The 25,312-nt window shown below is 47.7% G+C and overlaps 1 long non-coding RNA gene across 1 annotated transcript in view; it reads right to left on the reverse strand.

Moving 5' to 3' along the window:
• Window positions 1-14,946: 14,946 nt before the first annotated feature.
• LOC147002358 (uncharacterized) overlaps window positions 14,947-25,312 on the reverse strand; it is a 28,200-nt gene continuing 17,834 nt past the window's right edge. The window contains exons 2-3 of the long non-coding RNA XR_015048716.1: window positions 15,596-15,659; window positions 14,947-15,245 (exon numbers count right to left, since the gene is read on the reverse strand). This is a non-coding gene — a long non-coding RNA (uncharacterized LOC147002358). The remainder of the gene's footprint in view (window positions 15,246-15,595; window positions 15,660-25,312) is intronic.

Below are 25,312 nucleotides of genomic sequence, written 5' to 3' on the forward strand. Positions count from 1 at the left end.
GCCCAGAGGCTTGAGGGTGTCCAGTTTAGACAAACACATAAGAATTTTCCTATCAAGTAAATCAATCCTGCATCTGGCTACCCAGCCCAGCACCCAGACAGGGATATAGCTTCATCAGAGAGTATTAGCAATCCTTGCAGCGCTGCTACTCAGTAAAGGGTGGAAATGTGTTTGTGTCTGAAGCCGCTCCCTCACACTTCCCTTTCTCCATGCTGACCACAGGTTCTGAAAAAAATGACTTGGAATCACAACAGTCATGCAAGCGAGCAATGACTACATTTGTCTCTACAATTAATATGTCTGTGACTGAGGAGGGGAAAGGCAGTACGGAGCAGTCAACAATCAATGGACGGAAGGTGACCTGACACGGCAGTCCCGTGTGAGCGTGATCAATAACCCCCTGGCCTTCTTGGCCCGCTCCTCTCCATAGCTCGTTCTTGTATAAACGCCTTAAATAAATAGTGCAGGGACAACACCCAGGCATACAATCACATCTGTATCATGCGGAGGCAAAAGCGAGTTCCATTCCACCGGGGAGAGCCTGGCTCTCACAACCAAACAAGCTTTTCTTTTGAAACCCATAATTGGTTATTTACACACTGTTCAACCTCACATGGAAACTGCCTCTTGATTACCATAAGCAGTTCCGATCCGACAGAGCCTGTAAATGCTGCAGCTCTCCTAATTTCCAATGCGACTAACTGGAGAGAGCAGCGAGGGCCAACAGTTTGGTTTTTTGTGTGTGTGATTTGAATAGATGGTGCCTGTGCTGGCTCCAGCCAGGGCTGTATAATGTGGACATGTGTTGTCCTGAGAACCCCTGGCTGACATCCTTTCTGCTTAGGCATCGGAAACATTATAGGGGCCAAGATTTTGTTGTTGTCAACTGGTGGTGGCAATAATGGTGGTGGTTTTGACTGTCTGGGCTGGGGAGGGCAGCCCTTGTGCTGGAGTCAACTACCACCGGTGGATGCCATGGACCCAGGTCCAGTCTGCAGGTTGTGGAGAAGCAACATCAAATCACAGGCAAACCAACTTAGTCACGGAAACCAGAGTGGGTCTGAGACAAAGGCTAGATGCTGGGTTCTTGCACTGGGCCTGTAGGATGCTGACAGGCAGAGGAGCTGACTTCCCTTAGGGTCTCAAAGAAATGCCCCTGTTGATCAGAGACTCATACTTCTAGTCCAGGAATGGGTCCTAGCACATGCAGCTGCACCCCCCCCCCCGCCCCAAGTCTGGGATCTCTCCACATGAAGCCTGTGTGATCAGTCCGGTCTCCTTGGCCTGATGAGGAGTAACACTGTGGATCATTTCTGCCCATCCGGATCCAGGCTCAACCAGACAGCCAAGAAATCTTTTCAAAATGGCGGGCAGAATCTTCATCCCATGTGGAGACAGGGCTCTGCAGTAGGTGGCCCATGTGGCTGCTCTCACACTCCAACAGCATACTCTGAGCTCAGAACTTAAATCAACTCAAATCAAAGCTATTTCCTCAAGCTAAACTGATATCTCTCTCTATCTCTCTCTCTCTCTCTCTCTCTCTCTCTCTCTCTCTCGTTGCCCTAGCTATCCTGGAATTGGTATGACCAATAGGCTTGAACTCACAGAGATCTACCTACCTCTGCCTTCTGAGTGTTTGGTTTAAAAAAGCATGTGCCACCACACCCAGCCTTCTTCCCTGTCTTTTCACATAGTTGCATCTTTACTATATTGTAATATGATATGATCATATATTAATAAACCAGTTCAATTAAAATAATCCATGTTATATTGCCTTGCATATGACTGTCATACCATATAATGTATATGTAATATATATCTAAGATCCATGAAAAAGCTTATCATAATAAATATATTACGTAACACAATATAACATTATAAAATGTGATACTGTAATATATTTGTGATATATATATATATATATATATATATATATATATATATATATATACTGGCTAGTTTTGTGTCAACTTGACACTGGCTGGAGTTATCACAGAGAAAGGAGCTTCCACTGGGGAAATGCCTCCATGAGATCCAGCTGTAAGGCGTTTTCTCAATTAGTGATCAAGAGGGAGGGCCCCTTGTGGGTAGTGCCATCTCTCGGCTGGCAGTCTTGGGTTCTATAAGAGAACAGGCTGAGCAAGTCAGGGGAAGCAAGCCAGTAAAGAACATCCCCCCATGGCTTCTGCATCAGCTTCTGCTTTCTGACCTGCTTGAGTTCCAGCCCTGACTTCCTGGGTGATGAACAGCAGTATGGAAGTGTAAGCTGAATAAACCCTTTCCTCCCCAACTTGCTTCTTGGTCATGATGTTTTGTCCAGGAATAGAAACCCTGATTAAGACAATATGCCATATAACATGATATTAAATGCAGCATATATACTTGTCTCTCTATAGGCATCTTGCCCCTGCCTTAGCTCAGAAGCTACTTTTTCAGAGAAGCCCTGCTTGCCTGCTCGGCATGGTACCCAGCCTTTCTTCCACCCACCCTAACTCCCCCTCCACTGCGGTGTGTCTCCTCGTATCACATCTTCTTTGTGAGTACGTGTTCCCTTCCTACTGTGACCGACGGTGTGGCCTTCAGTGTCAACTTGACTGAATTTAGAGTCCCCAAGTGATTGATTAGTGAGGTGCATGTCTTTGGATGTCTATGAGTGCGTTCTCAGAGAGGGCTGACTGAGGCTGGGGAAAGACACATCCCCTGAATCTGGACAGTGCCATCTCATAGGCTCGAGATAGAATGAGTGGGGGGAAGAGGGAGGCAGAATATCTTGCTTCTGCTTCATGGAGATGTGAACTTCTTCACCGCACACACTCCTGACACCCTTGAGGTTTGCCCTTGAGCCCTGAACCAAGCAGCCATGGGCCGATCTTTCTTCCTTTAAGTTGTTGTCTTGGGGATTTTGGTCGCAGCGATCAGAAAGCTAATGATGACCATAGTGGCTGTGATGACCACCCCACACCCAGGCCTCTGCTTCTGCTCTACCACCCTGCCTCTTGCAGCTCTATTCTGCCTGCTCCAACCCCAAGCACTGTGGAGGTACAGCAAGGCTTACTATGTCCCTTGTGCCCTTGGGTCCTGGTCCTTTAAGGAGATCTGGCTCTGGAGCGTCTCAGCTCTGACACAGGTAATCCATGGTCCTCTGGGCTCTTCCTGCCCTCTTCTGACTCTTTACCTTCTCCTTCTGTCCATTTACCCAGCCTGGGCTTGGCAGCATTTCTGGAGTGCTTTAGGGTCTCTTGAGGGGGACAGTCCCACATCAGCATCTCTAGCTCCCCGCTCATCAGTGCAACGAAAGAGCTGCCCTTAGGAGTGAGAGCCTCGCCTCTCTGGGATCTGGGCTTAGCTGCTAAATCTACATCCAGTTAAGAGGGAGGACCCGGGGTCAGCTCGCCTGCAGAATTCCAACAGCTGCTTTGTTCAGAAGCTCTGTGGCCCTGCCGGACTGTTTAGCCAGCTTGGGCTTCTGTTTCCTCATTTCCAAAATGGTGAGAAATAAATATTTAAAAGAGGCCAACTTTGACATTTATGAAAGGTGGCCTGCTACAGTGTTGGGTGACAAGCACACAGTAGGTTTCTGTTATTTTCTCCCACTACCTGCTCTCATGTCTTGTGTTTAGCTCTAGATTTGTGATCCCTTTGCATTATAACATCTTAACACTTAATGAGCAATTCTAACTTATTCATGTATTCAGGCATTATCATGTACAGAGCTAGTTATATGGGTCATGTGCTGGGAACTAGGGACATGAGCGTGTCTGTCCCAAGTGTGCTTTCTGTCCCTGTGGGGATGACAGTCCGGTGGGAGATGCATCTGGAACACAAAGGAGTGGATTTCAAATGGGGCATGTGAGGGAAGCTCCTTATCTGCCATTTATAAGTCCAAGGTGTCACCCCACAGTGACCACCCAGTGCTAACTGGGGTTGCTTTCTTCCTCCGAGAGTCTGGGTGGTTTTTTTGTTTTTTTTTTTTTGTTTGGTTTGGTTTGGTTTTTGTTTTGTTTTTCTGTTTTTCTCCTTTATGGAGCTGGAGATCAAACCAAGCGCCTGGAGCATGCCAGGAGAGGAGGGGACAGACAGGCGCATGTGTACATATAAGCAGGACATGTGTCACAAAGGAAACAAGCAGAATAAAGACAGAAGAAAGTGTCGCAGATGGGAGGGAGCACACTGGGCTGAGCCACCACAGATGGATCTATGAGGGGTGGTAGCTACGCCAAGGGAAAAAAGAGGAAGGCATTTCAGTTGGGCAGATCAAGTGAGAGATGTAGAAGGGGCAGATCAGCAACACTGGGTCAGGGGCTCTCTGCCCCTCCCCCCAAAAAAAAAAGGAAAGGAAAGGAAAAAGAAAGAAAGAGAGAGAGAGAGAGAGAGAGAGAGAGAGAGAGAGAGAGAGAGAGAGAAGGAAGGAAGGAAGGAAGGAAGGAAGGAAGGAAGGAAGGAAGGAAGGAAGAAAACTGTTTCGTTCCCTAGCAAGGTCTTTCTCTAAAGAAAGACAGAAACACAAGTTGCTTGGTGTGGGTTTGTCAGGCCAGTTGCAGGGGAGTTTAGGGCATTTGGGGGTAACATTGACAACACCCTGCCCCAAACACTTCTGCTTGTTTGCTTTCCAAGTGCAGTGTTTAAAAACAGCTGTCTTGAGGGACTTTGATTCGACCTGTATTTACTCCAAGACAGGAGTGCTGTGTTTTATAAAAAAGAAGAAGAAAGAAAAAAAGAAAAAGCCAGGATATGTTTGGGAGAGGCGCAGTATGGTGAGGTGGAAGGGGGCACCTCTGGGGGCCCATGCTGAGGCACCCCTTCCCCATGAGGGACCAGCCATACATCAGGTATAGTATAGAATAAAGTTTATTTAGGGAATGGGGAGGGGGGTTGAGGGAGTAGAGACAGAGAAAGGCAGGGGGGGGGAGGGAGGGGGGGAGAGGGGGAGAGAGGAGGGAGGAAATGGGGAAGGAAGGAACAGAGAGGGTAAGAGAGTAAGTGGGTAAGGAGGGAGGAAAGAGCCCCTTTTATGCTGAGTCAGGCACTCCTGGCTGTTGCCAGTTAACTGTGGGGCAGAGGCTAGAAGGAATGCTAACAAGAAGGCCACAAAATTCTCTCAGCCCAGCTGAGTACCAGATCACCAGGGACACGTTTTAAACCACCCAGTTGCCACCCTTTAGAATAGCGGAAACTAAGTCACCTGCAGTGATTTCCTTCTCTCTAGTGCTTCTGGTACAATATCACAGCCAAGAGTTTCTGCGGGGAAATCCCACCTTCAGCTGCTTGGCTGCTGATCGAGGAGACATCAACAATGCTGGTCACATACTTCTAACAAAAGGTCTGAAGAGAAGCCAGCTGCAGTCCAGAGCTGTGCTATTTCCTTCCTGTTGCATCCTGGACCGAGAGAGCAATGGAGCCCCTAACCAACCTGCCCCTGGCGAGGAAACTAGGGCCATGTGCCTGGGGTTCCATGGGGGAAGAAGAACAGTAGCTAATATCCTGGTCTGAAAATGAGCAAGACATGTGGCCAGAGCACTAAACAGAGAAACACCTGTTCCAGAGCTGACATCAATCCATCCAAAATCAGAAGCAAGTGGCCTGGGGCACCTTAGTATAGGATACAGAATTCAGTCCCCATGGCCTTGGCTTACTGCCTGCCACAGAGGATTCGGAGAAAATGAAAATTAACAGGGTGGGGAAGAAATCAGCAGCCAGTCCCACTTTTATTAATAACTACCCTCCATCAGAGAGAGACCAAGGCAGGATCCACTGAAGGCCAGTGTCACCTTGGGGGAGGGGGTGGAAGCCTTTAGAAGGTCTCTGTGAGAGCCTCCCCACTCCAAGGCTAGACATAGTGTCAGACAAAAGACTGTTGCTGTTGAGTTTTAGTGAGGGTCTTTGGTTTGGTTTATTAGACAATGTCTTGGTTAGGGTTTTACTGCTGAGAACAGACACCATGACCAATGCAAGTCTTATAAAGACAACATTGAATTGGGGCTGGTTTACAGGTTTAGAGGTTCAGTCCATCATCATCAAGGCAGGAACATGGCAGCATCTAGGCAGACATGGTGCAGGAGATGCTGAGAGATCTACACCTTCATCTGAAGGCTGCTAGCAGAATACTGACTTCCAGGCAGCTAGGATGAAGGTCTTAAAATCCATGCCCACAGTGACATACCTATTCCAACAAGGCCGTACCTCTAAATAGTGCCATTCCCTGGGCCAAGCATATGCAAACCATGACAGGCAATCTCACTATTATAATCCAGGCTGGTCTTGAACTCATGATCTTCCTGTTCTAGGCTACACAGTGCTAGAGCAACAGGCATTCAACCTTAATCAGCCCTGGACCCTCAAACTGCCTTGAAGGCCATCAGATGTTAACTTTCCACAGCCACCTGATGCCACCCTGCCTGACACCTGAAAGGCATAGACGCAGTCCTATAAGTAAACACCTCTTCAGGAAGCTCTTGGCTTACTCAGCCATTCTGCCTTCCTATTAGTCAGCACAGCCTCCGTCTGTCCCGGGGTTGCTGGGTGATGGGTGAGTCAGGCCAACAGAGTCTGAAGAGCAAGCCCTGTTATGCACAACTGGGGAGCTGGGACCTGCAGGCAGCTCAGCATAGCCTGGCATGGAAACCATGAACCTCAGGCCATCTACCTCAGAAGGCATGAGCAGGCCGCCAGCCCTGCCTGCAGGTTGGTAGGGAGATAGAGATTTCGGGTGTTTCCTGGGCACTTCCTGTATAGAAGGTACAGGAATAACAATTTCCTACAGGACATCACTTATTCTGCACACCAATCAGCAGTGAGCCTCAGATTCAAGAACTGGTGTCTGGTTAAAGATCTCAACTCTGTCACTTACTATGTGACTTTGGGGAAATTGCTTAACCATTCTGGGATCACAGCTTTTTCTGTCACCAATTGTCATCCTCTCTATCACGGTCCCCTTCCGTGTAGGAGTGCTGAAACACAGATACTCTAACACTTGCCCGTAGGCATGGCAGCCCCACACTCTGACCCAGGACTAGTCTGACTTTAAAGCGATCAGTTTTCGATTCAAGCTGAAGGTTGAACTCTCCCCATGAGACCCGAGGTGCTTCCCATCCCTTGTCAGGCCCTCCTGGGTGCTCTGCAGGTCCGTAGCCACACACATCTGAGTACCAGAGAACCTGTTGAAGCTGTGGCCGTCTGGGAAGGTCAGGTGGTGGGCAGAGTCTGCATGCCAGGCATGGAAGTTCTCATACGTGGACTTGGTACAGATCCTCTTCTGCTTTGTGCCTCACCAGGAGCCCCCATCCAAAGCCCTGTGTTAGCTGCTGGCAGGGGAGGCCAGGCTTAGGCAGTCATGTGTGGGAAGGGGAGGAACTATAGCCAGCCTATCTGTGATGCAGCCCCTGCTCCTCATTATTAGCCTCCATCCAGCCCTAGAGAGCAGGTCCACGATCTTCTTGTCCTCGGAGGATAGAGATGGCCAGGAATCAGCTCTGCCACCCACAGCAATGCATGGATGGTAAAGTGGGCAACAGCCTGACTATCCCCCATCCCATTCTTATAGAAATAGCTACAGCTGTGTATAGGTGGCTTGACTGGATGCACCTAAGCAGTCATGTGACCTTGCTCTTTCAAGCAGGGAGTCACAGGTATTGAGTCAAGGAAGGGTACATATCCAAATACAGGTAGAAGAGAACAAGAATTCTTGAACTGTTGTTAGCATGAGCAGACAAGAGGCATTTTCTACAATGAAGTTGAAATTCAGGGTCAGGAGATGAGCCTGGAACTGATACCATGAGAACAGAGCCAAAGAAGCCAAGCAGAGGCTGCAAGTCTAAGTCCAGATGCTACCATATTTATTACTTTCTGGATGCAGCTGTGCCTGAAGCCAGAATTCCAATACATTTTTGTTATCTCAGTCCAAACCTGATCTTCCTTGCCAGTGTGACCAGGGCTTGCCCATTTGCAATGTGGTTTGAAGAACAGAAGGAAGAGGTTAAAGGTCATACATTCTGAGATGGGATTGGGGGAGCATAGGAGCCCCGTTTGTCCCACATGCTGCAGACAAGAACCTTTCCCCTGTATATTACGGGCTACTCAAGAGTGAGCCCTAGCCATACTCCAGCCACAGCAGAGCATTCTCTCAACAGGTGGGGGACAGTTGTGATGTTTGGGCCACAAAGAACAAGGGAAAGTCCAACTCCAGCATGGAGATACTGGCTTCTCTATGGCCCAGAAATCTATGTGCCTCAAGAAACCTGTCTCTTAAAGGGACCATGGCATTGATTTGGGTAAGCCAGCCATAGACACATCAAGCTATGTCAGCCAAAGCTGGCTGGTTGGAAACAATCGGTCTTAGCCAGCCAAATCAGGGGTCCTTTTGAAATCAGAACTAAGACAGGGGTGCCCTAAAGCAGCTGTCCACAGTCTGTCTGGGTGCCATGGAGAGTCTAGATGCCTGCGCACATATAAGAATAAAGGACTCTGTAGCTGAGAGGCAGTTTGTGCTGAGGAGCTGGGAGATACCTCATCCGTGACTCCTCTTGTCTCCTAGGACTTCAAGGAAAAAGGGAAACACAACAAAAGCCCCCTGAGTGTGGTTGTCCCCTTCCCTTGTCAGAAATCAGGGGCAGCCTCCATAACAGGATCAGACAAGCCATGGGTGTAGGTGCCATGCAGCAACAGAGCTTAGGCAGAGTCAGCAAACACAGGCAGGAGAGTCACAATGGCAGAGGTGGATAAGGAGTATTTACCAGGATCACACTAAGTGTGCCTCTCAGAGGAGCTGTTCTGGGGTCAGGGAGTCAGACAGACAGATGATGCTCATATAGCATCTTCACTCTCCCTAATGACTGCATGCGGGCCGGTGCATCCCTCTAGGGTAGAATAAGGTAGCTGAGGAGAGACAGATGATGGTGAGACCTGAACTGTCTGCCCTGCGTAGAGAGAGCTGTTCTGTGTGAGTTCTTCTTCCCTCCGTTCAGCACCTGAGGAAAACAGACTGACTCTCGAAGTTTTCTGGGGACAAAGTCACACACACACCAAGGCTGACTGGGAAAGGTTCAAAGGAGATGTAAGGACAATCAGGGCAGTTCTCAGAATCTAAGGGAGCCACAGGCAGGAAAGGAGAAAAGAAGGAAGGCGCACCCACGTGGGAGCTAAGGGTAGGACTGGAAGAGAGCTGTAGGCATCTTTCATCATGAGGGAGTGGATCTTACTTAATGAACTCTGCACATATACCCACGTACTGGACAAGGGTTCAAACAATAGGAGAACCCTATTGGCCAAGGTCAAATCACTCTCAGGTCCTGGGGTATCATTTCATTGACAGTCCTACTTAAGGATTAGAGTTGTCAAGTCATTCAGTGGAAAAAAACAAACAACAACAACTCATAGAACACCAGAGATGGGGGGAGGGAGGGCAGCACAGCACACGGGAAAGACCCACTATGAGAAAGACATCTATACCAAAAGTTCTGATTTTTGCAGTTTCTACTTGCAGCCAGCCAAGCAATTAGCAAATGTTCCTCCAAGTCTTGACTAAAGCAGAGAGAGCAACTTAGGAGCCCTGCTGTTGGACCATGTCTGTGAAACCCTTGCCTGGCCAGAGAGCTGGGCGTGTTGTGCCCATGACATAAACTCAACCTTGTAACAACCACACAAGGGAGGGACCTTGTAGATAAGGCCACCTATACTCAACAAAGGGGTTGCCTGGAGCACGTGGCTCTTAGACCTAAGATTTACAAATTCAGATATTACTCTGAAACCTGGGCAGTAAATGAATCACTGCCTCGAGGAGTGTCAGGAGACAGAGGAGGGAAAAAGTTAGGAAGATGGCACTGAAGAAGAGGAGCAGCAGCACTGTGGTTTGGATGAGAAATGTCCCCTGAAGGCTCATGTGCTGAAGGGTGGGTCCCCAGAACCACGCTTGGGAGTGGGACATTGGGGCAGAGATTAGCTCATGAGGGCTCAGATCTAATGAGTGGATGAATGCATGGGTGGACTCATCATGTAGTGGCATTGTGGAGAAACAGTAGACCCAGGAAGCAGGCCACAGGAAACTCGCCTCTGAAGGGAGCTTCTTATCTCCTGGCTCTTCCTTCTTCTGTCTCTGCTTCCCAGCCACCAAGAGGTGGGTTCTCCTCTCTGTCACATGTCCTTGTCAACATATAGCTTCTGCCTCATTACAGACTCTTTGCAATGAAGCTAGCTAGCCATTGGGGGATGCCCTGGTTGACATGTTCTGTAAACTTGACACAAGGCAGCGACATCAATTAGAATGCCTCCATTAGATTGCCTGTAGGCAAGTCTACGGACATATTCTCGATTAATGATTGACATGGAAGGGCTGCCCTAGGGTTTCTATTTCTGTGAAGAGATGCCACAACGTCTTATCAAGGAAAACATTTCATTGGGGCTGGCTTGTGTTCCAGAGGTTTGGTCCATTATCATCCTGGTGGGAAACATGGTGGCACACAGACAGACGTGGTGCTGGAGAGGTATCTGAAAGCTTTACATCTTGATCCACAGGCAGCAGGAAGAGAGTGTCACACTAGGCCTGGCTTAGGTATCTGAGACCTCAAAACCTGCCGCCAACAACATCACACCTACTCTATCAAGGCCACACCTCCCAATCATGCCAGTCCCATAGCCTATGGGCCTATTTTGATTCAAACCACCATAAGGGCCCAAGGCTCACTGTGGGCGGTGGCACACTGAGCAGATAGTCTTGAGTTGTGTGTGTATATATATATATATATATATATATATAAAAGCAGGATGAGCAAGCCATGAGGAGGAAGCCAGGCAGGCCTCCCTGACTTCTGCCTCGGTTCCTGTCTTGAGTTCCTTCCTGTCCTGACTTCCTTCAGTGATGGAGTGTGCGCTGAGACTTGTTAATGTGAAACAAACTCTTTCCCTACTTGTTTTTGGTTCTAGTGTTTATCTTGGCCATAGCAGCCAACTTCAGACACCGGCTGAGACTTCTGAAACCATGAGCCAAGATGAACCATTCCTTCTCCTTCACATTGACTTGCTGAAGTATTTTGTCACAGTGGTGAGGGATGGTAGCATGAAGTGGGGGAAAATCGGGAAGGAGGCTGGGGGAGAGCACAAGAGACCACTTGGGAAAACAGGAAACACAACCTAGAGTGTGTGTAGCCTGAGCCACACCCTGCCCTATCTGCTAGCATCCCTTACCCCTCAGGGTTGGACTGTCTCTACTTCCTTTCACCATAAGATGGCAGATGCAGCATCATATAGAGGTCAATCCACAGAGATCATTGCTATTGGAGAGCCCTGTAATTCCATGTCACTGCAGCCAGGGTGCTTGGAGCAGGAAAGGGATGGTGGGTGCACAGCTATCTAAGACATAATATGATAGAGTTGCCTGACTGCCTTGGCTCTCCACTAGATCTCTCAAAACTCAAGGTGGGGAGGGTTGGGGAAGTACCTCTACAGGTAAAGCGCTTGTTGAACAAACATAAAGACCTTAATGCTCCCTAGAACCCTTGTAAGAGACAGCTACAGTAGTATGACTCTAACTCTAGTCTGGGGATGGAGGGGGAACAGGTAGACAGGATAGGGGAGGCTTGCTGGCTAGCCAGTCTAGCTGAATCATCAAGCTTTAGGCTCAGTGAGAGACACTGTCATAAAAATTAGGATCAAGAGTGATAAAGACACCCCCCCCCATCAGCCTCTGTGCTACACACAGTTACACACCTCTGATACACATATGCATGCACACACATGCATGCCTACACACATACACACAATGCACACATTCAGAGTAGCCTTCCTACTGATTTGAGTACCTACTAAGTGCTAGGTGCAGATGGTCTTCCTGCTTCATTTCTAACCTCAGGGTAATCCAGAGCTCTGCTCTTCACAGTCTGGGATGTGTGTGTGCACACTCGCATACAGGAGGGCCAGGGACACCCACTGTAAGGCTCATCTTCCCACCAGGCCACAGTGCTGGGTGGCCTATCCCCTGCCCTGAGTGCTGGGATCATGGTCCCAGGCACCTGCAAAGCCACCCTCGCTAAGTTGCAGCCTTACTTAACCAAAGTTTGTAAAAGGGCACCCTGGGAGAAGAAACAGTCTTATCCAGGCAGAGCTCTGCTAAAATCCCAATAAGCCCATTGCGAGCTGGAGATTGAAGTGCGATTTTGGCATCTCTCCTCTGGTGTGGAAAGAGATTACAGAGTCATATTTCAAAAAGGCCCCACTGACACAGTATAATCTCCGGTTTTAACTCCCCCTGACCTTGAGAGAGCAGCAATAACGCAGAGGGGTTGCAGCGGCTGGGAACACAGACTTAGCTGATCACCAAGAAGCTTGGCAACCAGGAGAGTCTCCTCAGTGCCTGTCTGAGGTCTCACGGAGATGTTGCTGAAGACATGGCCTCATTTCCCTAAGGCCTAGAGCCATCCAGCCACAGCCCTGCTGCTGCCCAGTCTGACTTTGACCTTCGCCAGCCCCTGCCTGCTTTAAAGCCCCAAAGGACCCAGCAGAACCTTCTCTCCTCTGCATGCCACCCCTGTCTCTTCCCCAGTGACAATAATGAAGCTGAAATGTTGCCAGAAAAGCCATCGATCTGTTTATCTATCACTCGCTAATCAAAAGTTTCCTGCCTCCTGTTAGAACACCAATGATTTCCTTTGCAGAATCAAACAGGTCCATTCCCAGACACAGCCTGTCAGCAGAGACACTTTAATTACCGTCTTTGATGCTCCTTCCCTGAATACCAATCTTTCCAGAGCTACATGATGAACATACATTAGTGGAAGAATTAAATCAAAAAGCGGGGGCTGACTAATTGTGGAGTGCCTCTGGTGGACTCAGGCTTTCCTGTCATGGACTTGATGGTCCCTGGGTCCCAGCATTCCAGAGGAGCAGCCCTGGAAATGCCATGCAATAGGTGGGAACTCTCTCTGAACTGTTCTCTGTGTATCTTCTAGCACATTATGCAGTACTATACACAAAGTAAGCAGGACGGCTGTGTTGAGGGCTGCACATGCAAAGTCTGGTACCCACCTAGTTAACTTAGAAAAACCTCAACTTTCTTCTATGTAAAATGGGGATGTTAAATAGTCACATAAAGGTTATCATGAGACATGGGCAAACTGTCATTATTAAATGATAAGAATAGCACGGACATTTAAACACGTGTAGGTGTGCTGAGCAGTGGTGGCACACTTGTTTAATCCCAGCACTCAGGAGGCCGAGGCAGGCGGATCTCTGAGCCTGAGGCCAGCCTGCTCTACAGAGCAGTGAGTTCTGAGACAGCCAGGACTGCAGAGAGAAACCCTGTCTCAAGAAATATTAGCAAAATAAAACCAACAAACTAAAGCAAGTGTTATGATGCATAATGCCACACTTCATTATACTATGCTAAGCACATAATGCTTACAATTTTGAAGTTCATGTAGAATACAGAAAGGAGACAGGAGCTGTGCTGTCTGTAGGATGTGGGCATGAATTCCCAGGCCAGGCACAGGGAATGACTCTGAGTCCTGGCTTGGATACCACATTTCCCCCAATAGACTTATAAAGAAAAAAAGAAAGAAAGAGGGTGACTGCACACAGGCTCAACTCTCCCTCATCTTCTTGGCCACAGTTGGTGTTCTTTGCTGACCTTCCACCTCTTGGGCTGTATGAGGAAGTCCGGGAGCCTTCTGCCACCATTCACCAGCCTCACATGTTTAACCAGTGCTATGGGTCTGTCCTTCCTCACAGCTGAACTGATCGGCAGGAACAAATGGCTGTTGGGTAATAGTGCCATAGAGAAGGTTGCACACGCAGCGGATGCACACAGAGGAGCCTTTAGATTCTATCCTTTCCAAGAAAGATGATAAAACTATTTCTTAAAGTAAAATAACTAAGGAAACAATCAGGCCATGGAACCTCTTCATATTCTTTCACCACCGTCCCAAGGTCTCTATCTTCCATGTATGCGCTGTTAGGTCGAAATCCCCACTCATCCCCTGCCCAAGCTAAGAAACCCTGTTTGCTCTTCTTCCCCCAACACCCAACCATGCCCACAAGAAGAAAACCCTAGGCTAACAGATTATCTCTCCCTGTCTCTGTGTTCTGGGCTACCCACCCATGAGTGACTGCCAAGAGCTCAGCTTCTTTCCCTTATAATGGTCATAATCCCAGCCCCTAGCTCACCCCACACCTCCAAAAACCCATAAAATCACCTTGGTTGGCATGTAACTTGCCTGACCTCCACCTGTGAGATCAATGAACTTGCTGAGAGCTGCCTCTCAATGAACCTGCCTTTATACTTCTGATTTGGCTTCAGTCGTTTCATTTCATCATCGGAGAAACCTACCTCATACCACACACCCATACAGAGAAATATAGTTAACTCATAAATACTGATACACATACATGCATGCATGGAGACATACAGATACATGCACATGTGTGCATGCATGTGCACACACGCACACGTGCGTGAACACACACACACGCTGCTCTCCTGCCCTTGTTTCTTACCTTTGCATGTGGGTGGAAGCAGGATTTCCTCTATGCCTCAATATTACCTTCACTATGGACGCTGTGTGGGGCTCCAGCTGAATGACCAGCTGGAAGCAAACGTCCCCAAATTGCTGGGTCACCTTTATCCTCTCTGCATTGAGGAGCATCACACTGACTGAAGGTTAAAGATACCCAGCTTCAGGAAATGCCTGGGTTAGTCCTGACAGTGGCCCATCAGAAGGCCTGGCAGACAGACTCCTCTTGTGTAGTGAGAATGTTAGTGTCTTTAAAAACAGAAATGTTATAGGAATCTGTTTTTGTTTTAGTCCTTGGTGTGGGTATAGGGCTGCTTTAGATTGTCCACAGCAGCTGACTATGATTTGTCTTGTGCTCTGGCAGAGGCGTGATTTTGCAGCTGCAGATAGTTTTGAAAGTGTATGACATTTGGACTCTGGGGACTTTTGAGAGGGTATAAAAATTTTAGCCCCAAGGGGTTATGGCCACTGCTGCTGCTGGCTGCTGGCTACTGACTGCTGACTGCTGGCTGCTGGCTGCTGGCTGCTGGCTGCTGGCTGCTGGCTGCTGGATGCTGGATGCTGGATGCTGGATGCTGGATGCTGGATGCTGGATGCTGGATGCTGGATGCTGGATGCTGGATGCTGGATGCTGGATGCTGGATGCTGGATGCTGGATGCTGGATGCTGGATGCTGGATGCTGGATGCTGGATGCTGGATGCTGGATGCTGGATGCTGGATGCTGGATGCTGGATGCTGGATGCTGGTTGCTAGTTGCAGATTGGATGAAAATCAGAATTGTCCCAAGGAACTTGAAATTCCTAATCAGCAAGAAGTAGTCTAACGATATCAATGCCCCTTCCCTTCTAACCTTCTTGCTATCTACCTAGTGTTGTGGGGTTGGAAGTGATAAGGGTGGAAAAAGATAGTAGAAATAGCAACCCATAAAGCAACCAAAAGTCAAGCTACACTCTTGCACATGGCTTCTACCCTTCCCTCCTGCCCGATCTCCTAACCACAACAGCTGCCACTCTGAGGGAAGAGAACCTTCTCCTATGGATAATCTTTGCTTTCCCATCCAAAATACAGACAGAGAGAATCTTTAACTGGGTTGACTCACCCCACTGAACCTCCAATGCAGCTCAGCACTCTGCTCCTTTGGGTCACAGGAAGACGACAATGCCCTTGAAATACAAAACAAGTCTGGTAAGCAGGAGATGTAGCTCAGTTAGTAGAAGGCTGTGAGTTCAATCCCCAGCACTATATGAAAGAGGTTCGGTGTGAACACCTGTAATCCCAGCACTTAGGAATTGTCTGTCAAAGGATCAACACTTGGCTGGGAACACACAGGGAATGCAAAGGCAGAGGTGCTCATATCTGAGCCTAGGAACCATGTGGAGGAGCCATGGTGGCAGATTGGGGGTCAGTGGCCAGCTCCAAGCAAGAGAACCATGTGTATACCACTTTGGCCACAGTGGGTATTGAGAAATGACCCACAGGACGACCCACTTCTTTGTCTGGCAACCAGCACAGAGACAGTCTAGCATAGGGTCTGTGCCCAGCATCTGTGCTTAGCACCTCCTACTGGCCACAAGCTGCCCTCTTGCTCTCCATCAGCACCCACTCCTCTCCTCATCCTCCCTTTCCTCTCTGTGCCTCTGACTTTGCATCTGTTTTGTCTCTTTCTGTGCCCCCTATCTCCACCTGCTCTTCCTCTCTTGCCCCCCCCCACCTCCTTTTCTTCATAGCTGCCATTTCTCATTCCCCCATCACTTTCTCTGACACAAACACAGAGCTGGATACCACCAGCCTTGTGATTGTTTTCTTCATCATTGACTGCATACAATCTCTTTCTACCCAGATCATAATGTAAATATAACCTTTCTGATATTCATTATGAGATAAAGGAACCAATTTCTTTCTCTAAGCATCACAAGAGGCCATCCCCTCCAGAGAGCTCACAGATCCTCTCTTGCTGACCACTATGTTCTCGGGTCCCTAGGGGTCCCTGTGTGTGGTGAGGATGTTGGCCTAGACAGGGCGCCTAGGTTGGAGCTGGATGTTGTCAGAATCACTTTGAACTTAGACTACACTGTGGTGATGCGAATTTGTAGCCCATCTTAGCATTCTGGGGGTCACGTGGCACATAGGCAGGCGTTCGAGCCTCCCTTCCATCTTCCTTCTGTGGGGCATGCTGTTGTCCCCTGGGCGTGGGTTAGAAACCAAAGGCAGAGCTCCCTTTGGCCTATCCCAGAAGTGGTTCCTTCTCCCCGCCGCAGCTGTTAGGTCTGCTCAGAGCAGCCATGCACTGGTACTTTGCAGTTTAGGGTGAGCATAGGTTTTTAATAGGTCAGTGTGCCAGGAGCTGCCTTTCTTCTGCATTCCCTCCCCTTGCCCAAGCCTCTCTTCTTTCTGTCTTTCATGGCGCCTCCTCATGCTCCCCTCCTTCTCCTCCTCTCTCTCCCTGTCACTAAGTCTGAAAACACACTCACAGCTCCCCAGGGATCTGATTTCCCAAGATGAAGACACAACAGACTCGGGAAGGAGTCCAGGAAGAGAGCTAAGCTTGGATTGGGGCTCTGCCTGGATGCAGCTCACCCCACCCAGTGAAGGGCATTCTCTCCAAGGCTGTGGGCAAAGGTGAGCTTATCTCCAGGTCTATAGAGCCGGTATCCTGGTTCTCACTGAGGACTCTTCTGTATCGGGAAGAGGTGGGCCGCCCGGCCTGGAAATAAGCTGGAGTTTTAAAGAATACAGTCAACCCGTGGGAAGGTAATTTAGTCAATTAAATGTTTGGCCTGTGAGCATAAGAACCTAAGTTTGAGCCCTAGATCCAGGTTTTTAAAGAAATGGGGGGGGGGGGGGGCTGGAGAGATGGCTCAGTGGTTAAGAGTTCTGGTTGCTCCTCCAGAGGACCCAGGTTCAATTCCCAGCACCCACATGGCAGCTCACAACTGTCTATAACTCCAGTTGTGGAGTTACATATATCCAGGCAAAATGTCAATGCACTAAAAATGAATAAATCTTTGTTTGTTTGTTTGTTTGTTTGTTGAGACAGGGTTTCTCTGTATAGCTCTGGCTGACCTGGAATTCACTTTGTAGACCAGGCTGGCCTCAAACTCAGAAATCCGCCTGCCTCTGCCTCCCAAATGCTGGGATTAAAGGCATGCGCCACCACGCCCAGCTCGAATAAATCTTTTTTTAAAAGTGGCTATGGTAGCACAGCTTATAAATCCAGTGCTGAGAAAGCAAAGAGAGGCAGGTTTCTGCAGTTTGCTGGCCAGCCAGCCTAGTTCCAGGCCACTGAGAGAGCATTCCTTAAAATGACCATGATGATGACGATGATGACGATGATGAAGGAGAAGGAGAAGGGGAAGGAGAAAGAGAGGAGGAGGAGGAGGAGGAGGAGGAGGAGGAGAAGAAGAAGAAGAAGAAGAAGAAGAAGAAGAAGAAGAAGAAGAAGAAGAAGAAGAAGAAGAAGAAGAAGAAGAAGAAGAAGAAGAAGCATACACAGAGTGTGAAGATGAAGCCTCAGTGCTTCAAGATGTCCAGGCTCAGCTACAGGGTACAGCTTCATGCGCCTCCTGAGGCAGGCAGCCAAGGCTCCTCAAGGCTGCCTCAGGAAACAGCCCAGCAGGCAGCTGGTCTTCTAACCCTGAGCCAGCAGCACTTTCTTCTGCATCCTGGACATCAGAACACTCATGCCATGAAGGACCCTGCCAATCCTTTCTGGGATGAGGGAGCTCTGTTCACCTAGACCTTCACATCTGCTCCCCAGAAAGAGCCACAGGTCTCTGTGGAAACCAAGGCATCTTCATGCCTTCTTCTCCTTTCTTTTTCCTTTCCTCCCTCCTTCCTTTCCTTCACTTCCCTCCCTCTATCCCTCCCTCCATCCCTTTCTCCCTTCCTCCCTTCTTTCCTTCTTTCCTTCTTTCCCTCCAGAAGAGATGCACTTTGGTGACACTGTAAGGCAGCTCAGGGTAATGCAGAGAGGACACCTGGAAATGTGCAAAAATGAAAGTTCAAAAGGCATCCATACTCCACACTTGTGCACATAAACATGCATACACGCACACGCACATGCACACGCACAAGCTTGCTAATCTAGTATGGCTAGCGTCTGTCCAATCTTTGTTCATTTAAAAACAGAAAAAGGGAAGGGGCTGCAGAAAGCCATCCTTCCATTCCCCCGACTCCCTTGCCTCAGGCCTGGCTGACCCCTAACAAACAAGCTATCTATTTACCAGCTTCTGTTCCTTTGACAACTCTGGAGCCTCTTGCCACAAAGGGTATCTCCCCAGATTCAGAAGGTTAAGAGAGCATAGTCAGGCACTTACCCCAAAGAGTAGCCGACAATAGTTTTCTAAATGTATCAATCGCATCTTTATTTACAAGAGAAAGATACGTAGAAACATCTGCATCATACACCATCAGGGTCCGCTTAAAGATGTGGACAGCAAAGCAAGAGCTGGGATTCTGGAGACAGTGAGGTTGTGAACTAGTGCCAAGGAGCTGGAAGAGCAGTGAGAGACTCCAGCCCGGTAGAGGGGTGCCCGGGAGACAGGAAAGATGGGTCTGTAGTTTTAGAAAGACTTCCTGGCTGCCTGATTTAGTCAGTGTTCTATTGCTGTAAAGAGACACTGTGGCCACAGCAACTCTTATAAAGGAAAGTATTTAATTGGGACTAGATTAGCAGTTCAGAGGATTAGTCCATTATTGTCATGGTGGGAAGCGTGGCAACGTGCAGGCAGACACAGTGATGAAGAAGAAGCCAAGAGTTCTACATCTGGATTCGTAGACAGGCAGGAAGAGAGGGACTCATTGAGCCTGGCGTGGGCTTCCTCAACCTGAAAGTCCACCCCACCAGTAACACACGTCCTCCAACAAGGTCACACCTTCTCCAACAAGGCCACACCTCCTAATAGTGCCACTCCCTGGTGACCAAGCATCACAATCTGTGAGCCTATGAGGGTCATTCTTACTGAAGCCACCACACTGCTGCATGGCCATCTGGATGTTGTAACATTCTTGCCAGCTGTATCCAGCTCCTGAGAGTTCTTACCCCACAAAGTACACTGCTGCCCCCAAGAGATGAGCAACCCCGGACAGCCCTCAAGCAAAACACACACCAGTAGCCAGCATCTTTTCTTCCGTGTGATGAAGTGCACTAAGCCACTCACTCACTTGTCTCCATTCTGGAAAACTGTTGTTTTGGCTGTTGAATTAGTTACCTGTTGCATATGTGTCAAATTATCTTGGGGTAAATTTTAAGTCTCAGAATCAATATTTATGTTTTCACAGGTTCTTTAGGTCGGGAATGTGATTGCACAAAAATAGTGTGGTATTGGTCCTGGGATTTCTCTTGAGGTAACAGACCCGAGGTCAGCCCAGGTTATAGTCATCTGACCACTTAGCTGAAGTCAGAGGCTCCATTGCCAAGGTGCCATGTTCATATGATTATTGGTAAGAGACATCAGTTTCTCACCACAGGGACCTCCCCAGAGAGAACTTGAGTGGCCTCACAGCATAGCATGGTGGCTGGCTTCTCTAGACCAAGTGACCCAATAAGAAATGAGCTGGAAGCCACAGGGCCTCAGAAGTCCCACAGAGGCATTCGATCAAAACCTTTTCTTTTTCTTTTGCCATGCCAGAACTCAAATAGCCCAGTCCTCATAAGTGTTACATACGCTTGAAGCTATGTCTCCAAACCCAGCTGGTCAGCTGTTTGATGTTAGAGGAGACTCTTCAAGGGTATGAACATGAGGAGGTGGGGGTCATTGGAGGTCAACTGAAGATTGCTACCTCAGTAACTAATACTGTAAATGGAAGACATCATGGACTATCTGTGATGCCTCCCCAGCTCTCTGTCCTCCATCTCTTCACTTAAGCCACAGATGTCCTTCCAGCATCTCTGAGGTTCATCTTGTCCATATTCATAGATGTGCTCAGTTGCCAGAGCAGCCCACAGCCTATTCTACACTGAAGGCTTAGGAGAATCTGGACCACATCCTCTGCTGTATCATGCAGTCCTCTCTATCCCTATGATCTAAACTCAGTGCCCTAAAAGTCCCCCCCTGCAGCATTTACCTTCCTAGCTGCCCTATCATTAAAACTAGCTGTGTGCCTTTTGAGAGTTTCCCAAACCTCTCTGAGATTGTCATCCCTCTGCTATAAACTGGATGTTCAAGTATCTGTTCCTTTCCCCAGGAGTCTCTTTTTCCAAAGATTTTATTAATTCATGTGTATGAGTGGTTTGTGTGTGTGTGTGTATGTGTGTATGTATGTATGTATAAATGTATGCATGTATGTATACCATGTGCATGCCTGTGCATGAAGTTATCAGATCCTCTGGGACTGGACTTACAGATGCTGTAAACTGCTACGAGGCCATTAAGGAATCGAATCAGAGTCCTCTGCATGAGCCACAAGTGCCCTTAACCACTGAGCCATCTCTTGAGCCTCAGCCCCGCTGAGCTGGAGGAGGATATGGTGAGATTACATGTGTCAAACACTTTGGACAGTCCCAGGTATGGAGGATATACTAGCAACATCCCTTTTGTGTTGTCTTATGAGCACTGTGTCTTCCCAGACTGAGAGTTGTTTTTGTTTTTGTTTTTGTTTTTTTGTTGTTGTTGTTTTTGTTTTTCCCAAAACATTTCCTCTTGAAGATCCCAAGGCCTATGTGCAGAAGATGCTGAGCCCCACCCCCATCCCTTCAAGGATGCTATGAGGCCACCTTCTTCATTTGGTTGCCAGGGATGGCTCTGGCCAGAGTCTCAATGTTGTAGCCTCACCAAGCGCCTTCAAGAGCATCAGTGGCAGTGAGACACAGATGTTCTGAGCAACTGGATCCACACTTTCTCGAAGAGAGACTTGGTGCTGCAAGGAAATAAAGCTACCAGGACAGGGCTCGGGCGTCAGGGCTCTCAGAGGAAGGATTGTATGTGGCAATGACATTTAGCTGGAACTTGGGTTTCTTATGGGTGTATGGAGAGAGAGAGAGGGAGAGAGAGGGGGAGGAGGGAGAGGGAGAGAGAGAGATTGAAAGAAGATCTCAAAGACAGACATTACTGATTGAACAGAGCATGCTAGACCAGCTAAGGTCTCAAGAAGAAACAGAGATTACTGCTGGAAACTTTAAACTCTTAAAAGCAGCTACCTGTACGGGAACTAGTTAAAAATTCAGGTACGACTCATATGCAGGATCTGAACTAGATCCTGCAGGATCGCTGACCATCCTGTCTGTCAATCTGAGAAGCTGTGAGATTTCAAATGCCCAGCTGTCAGGAGACACACCAACAAACAGGGAAACGTGGCCCATGTACTAGAACAAAATTAACCTTTAGACTCTTGACTCTGAAACAGGTCTTAAATAGGATGCTCCAAATACTAGAGGAAAATACAGACAAAGCAAATTAGGAAAAATAAGATGCAGACACATTTGAATATTAACAAAGAGATGCAAATTATTTTTAAACAATGTGGAAATTTTTAAAAATTATTTTACTATTATTTCATGTGTATGGGTGTTTGGGGACATGTATGTGTACCAGTTGCCTGTCTGGTGTCCATGGAAGCCAGAGCAGGTGTTAGATCTCCTGGAACTAGAGTTACAGATGGTTGTGAGCCACCATGTAGGTGCTGGAAATGAATCTGGGTCCTCTGGAAGAGCAGCCAGCACTCTTAACCACTGATCTATCCCTCCCAAACATTATTTTTTTAAATGAACAAAAATTGCAGTCAAAAAGTAAATGAATCAAAGCATTTGCTGGAAGAATTCAGCAGCAGCTGACTCAGGCAGGCAGAATAAATAACAATACTGAAACGAAAGCACCTTAAGTCACCAGATATGTGAGAAAAATGGAAAAAAAAAAAGTAAACAGAGCCTGGTGTGCTTACAGATACTATCAAGCAAACTATGCATCATGGGAATTCTAGAAAGAGACAGGAGGGGTCAGGGGCAGCTGGGAAGAAACAGAGATACGATCTAGAAGAATAATGGTCAAGTTTCCTCAAATTTGAGGTAAAATATAAATTTAAACATCCAAAATCTTAACAGATATCCAAATAGGTTGCATGCATATTAATTCAAAAGCAAGGCTTAGGAGGATTTTTTTTCTCTCTCCAAGGACATAGTTGGATCTAGGACAACTTGAACTTGACTGATCAATTAGCTGCATGTATTTATCTTGGAGCTAGGAATGGTTGTGTCCAGTAACGGAGAATCTGCTTAGTGGCAATGTTTCTGTAAGACAGAATACCGCGGAGCCATCATGTGATGTCAGTGGTGTGTGGGACGTAATATGAAAGGAGGATCGTAAATGTCACATGCGGCCTTGTTTCCACACTATAACATAACTGTGAATAGATGTGGACAAACTCAGGAAGCAAGACACGAACAAATTAAGAATTCACTTTCTTCTCAGTAAGTGAGATTAGGAATTCTCCCCACTTTTTTTGCTTCTGTGTAAAATTATGCCTTCTACAATAAGATCTTAAAATACATTTAGAAACTCGTAACATTCCAAGAAAGCATCAGAGAGAGGCTTGAAGTGATGCTGAGGTGTCTTAACGGTGCTGTCTCAGGTCAGCATTCAGTGGCTCTTCACTCAGGGGCCTCTGTCCCTTGTCCACCACAGACCTTGTGAAAGTTCCAAGGTTGTGCTACTTCGGGTTTGTTAACAGATCCAGGGATAATTCCTAGGCTGAGATGAAATGTCATCATTCCGTTGGCTCCCGAGTCACACTCTGCCAAGTCACACTAAGTGTTTCAGCTTCGACAGTAAACCTCCACAGACATCTCACAAGCAAATGAAGAAGCTCCTTGCTCGGTCAGCACCTCCTTCACTGGTCACAAGTGTAGAGCAAGCATCGGGATAACCAAATATCAATAAAAAGCTCAACTTTCTGGACTGAAGCAATGGCTCGATGAGTAAGGGCATCTGCTGGCAAACCTGATGACCCAGGTTCAATCCCTGGGACCTACATGGAATGAGACCACCTCCTCAAGTTATCCTGTGACCTCCAGGTGTTTTCGGTAGTACACACTCGAGTGCACACACACCCAGGCACACATCAGTCTGTCAATCAATCACCCAATAGCCAAAGAAAGCTTGGCTTTCTTACTTCTCAGTCTGTTCAAATGTCTTGGTGATCTTCCCCCTTAATGTATGAAATTTCATCTTTCACCATCCCCCCCCCCATAAATACAAGCAGGACATATAAGACAGTCCCCTCAGTTTTGCAAAATCCAAATGCAAAAAATGGTAAGATAAAATGAATGGCACTCGCCATCTGGCCCTGACTCTTTCACAAGGTTGAGGCTCTGACTTACAGGCCTTCTTGATGGACCCAGATAGAGATGCTATAAAGCGAAGTTTACTTTTTAGGACTGCAGGCCAAGCTGTTTCTAATCCGGAGAATCTGCCGAAGCTATGACCTTTGACCTAAGCAAACGTCATTGCAAAGATGAAATTTTTGCCAGGGAAGGGTTTCAGATAGATACCAACTCGTCCCACTGGCACTTCCTGCTGTTAAAAAACAGAACAAGTCTTGGGCAGTGGACACATCTTAGAAGTAGTGTTTGCCTTGTAGATGTGAGGTGAGAGTTTGTTCCCCAGCACTATGAAAATAGATAAGTAAATCTTACCACCAACCCAAGAATGTTTTGCCATCAAGAATCAAAATCCAAGCTGGGCATGGTAGCACGCCTTTAATCCCAGCACTTGGGAGGCAGAGGCAGGTGGATTTCTGAGTTCAAGGCCAGTCTGTTCTACAGAGTGAGTTCTAGGACAGCCAGGGCTTACACAGAGAAACCCTGTCTCGAAAACAAACAAACAAAACAAAACAAACAAAAACAAACAAAGAATCAAAATCCGGTGCTACTGGAAAGCCATGCATACACAAAAGATGCTAGGTGAATGAAATTGTTAGCTTGGGGAAGGCATGGGGTCAGACAGTGTTCATGGGGTTCAAGTACTTTTCTGCCACAGACTCTAAATTTTCAAGAGGTCTCTGGAGTTCCCCATAGTGAAGAACCAATCACAGCATAGCAGGGAGGAGATCTGCCCTGGGCTCCAAGTCCTTCTGGAAAACAGCACATTATACAGGAAGCCAAAGCCAATAGGTAGGCCTGTAGCCAACCTAGTGGCACACAGAGAGACTGGAGGGTGAGGAAAGGAAGTGGGTCTATAGGGACAGAACATAGTCACACAGAAAAGTAAAACCAGAGGAAACCCACCTCTGAGCAATGGATTCCACATCTATGGCGTGGGACTATCTCCGAGCAACGGACTCTACTGTTGCATAGAGCCATCTCTGAGCAATGGACTCCTCTGTGGCAAGGGCACTGTTTTTGTTTGTTTGTTTGTTTTTTTCTCTCTGCCTCCATCTCGCATCCTGTCCAAACTCCCGTCAAATACACATTCCAGACCACCTGATCACTTAAATATTAACAGAAATTTGCATTTTGGTAAGATTCTAGCTACTGTAAAAGTTTTCTTGGGACTCAAATAGTCAGAGCTCCGTACAGGTCACAGAACATAAGAACATTCTAGAAGGTGAAAAGCAACAGCACAGGAAGGTGTGCAGGGAGCTGAGTTTCCAAGCCCGTGTGCCCTCCTTAGGAACGTGCTTGACTGACAGACCTCTGTTTAGCGTGTGAGCTGCACATACTTGGAAATTACACTGGCCTGAAACCAAGCTCTGTGCTCATTAATGAGACATCTCTGAGCCTAGTTTTTCTGTGTGCAAAATGGGACAGTAAAGCTGTGGGGTCAGGAAGCACACCTGGCAAGCTCTCTGGGACATTAGTGTCTCTCCTCTCCCCGTGCCCACA

The sequence above is a fragment of the Mus caroli genome, unplaced genomic scaffold (assembly GCF_978045245.1).
Source record: "Mus caroli unplaced genomic scaffold, Mus_caroli_1 scaffold_10, whole genome shotgun sequence".
Taxonomy (NCBI): domain Eukaryota; kingdom Metazoa; phylum Chordata; class Mammalia; order Rodentia; family Muridae; genus Mus; species Mus caroli.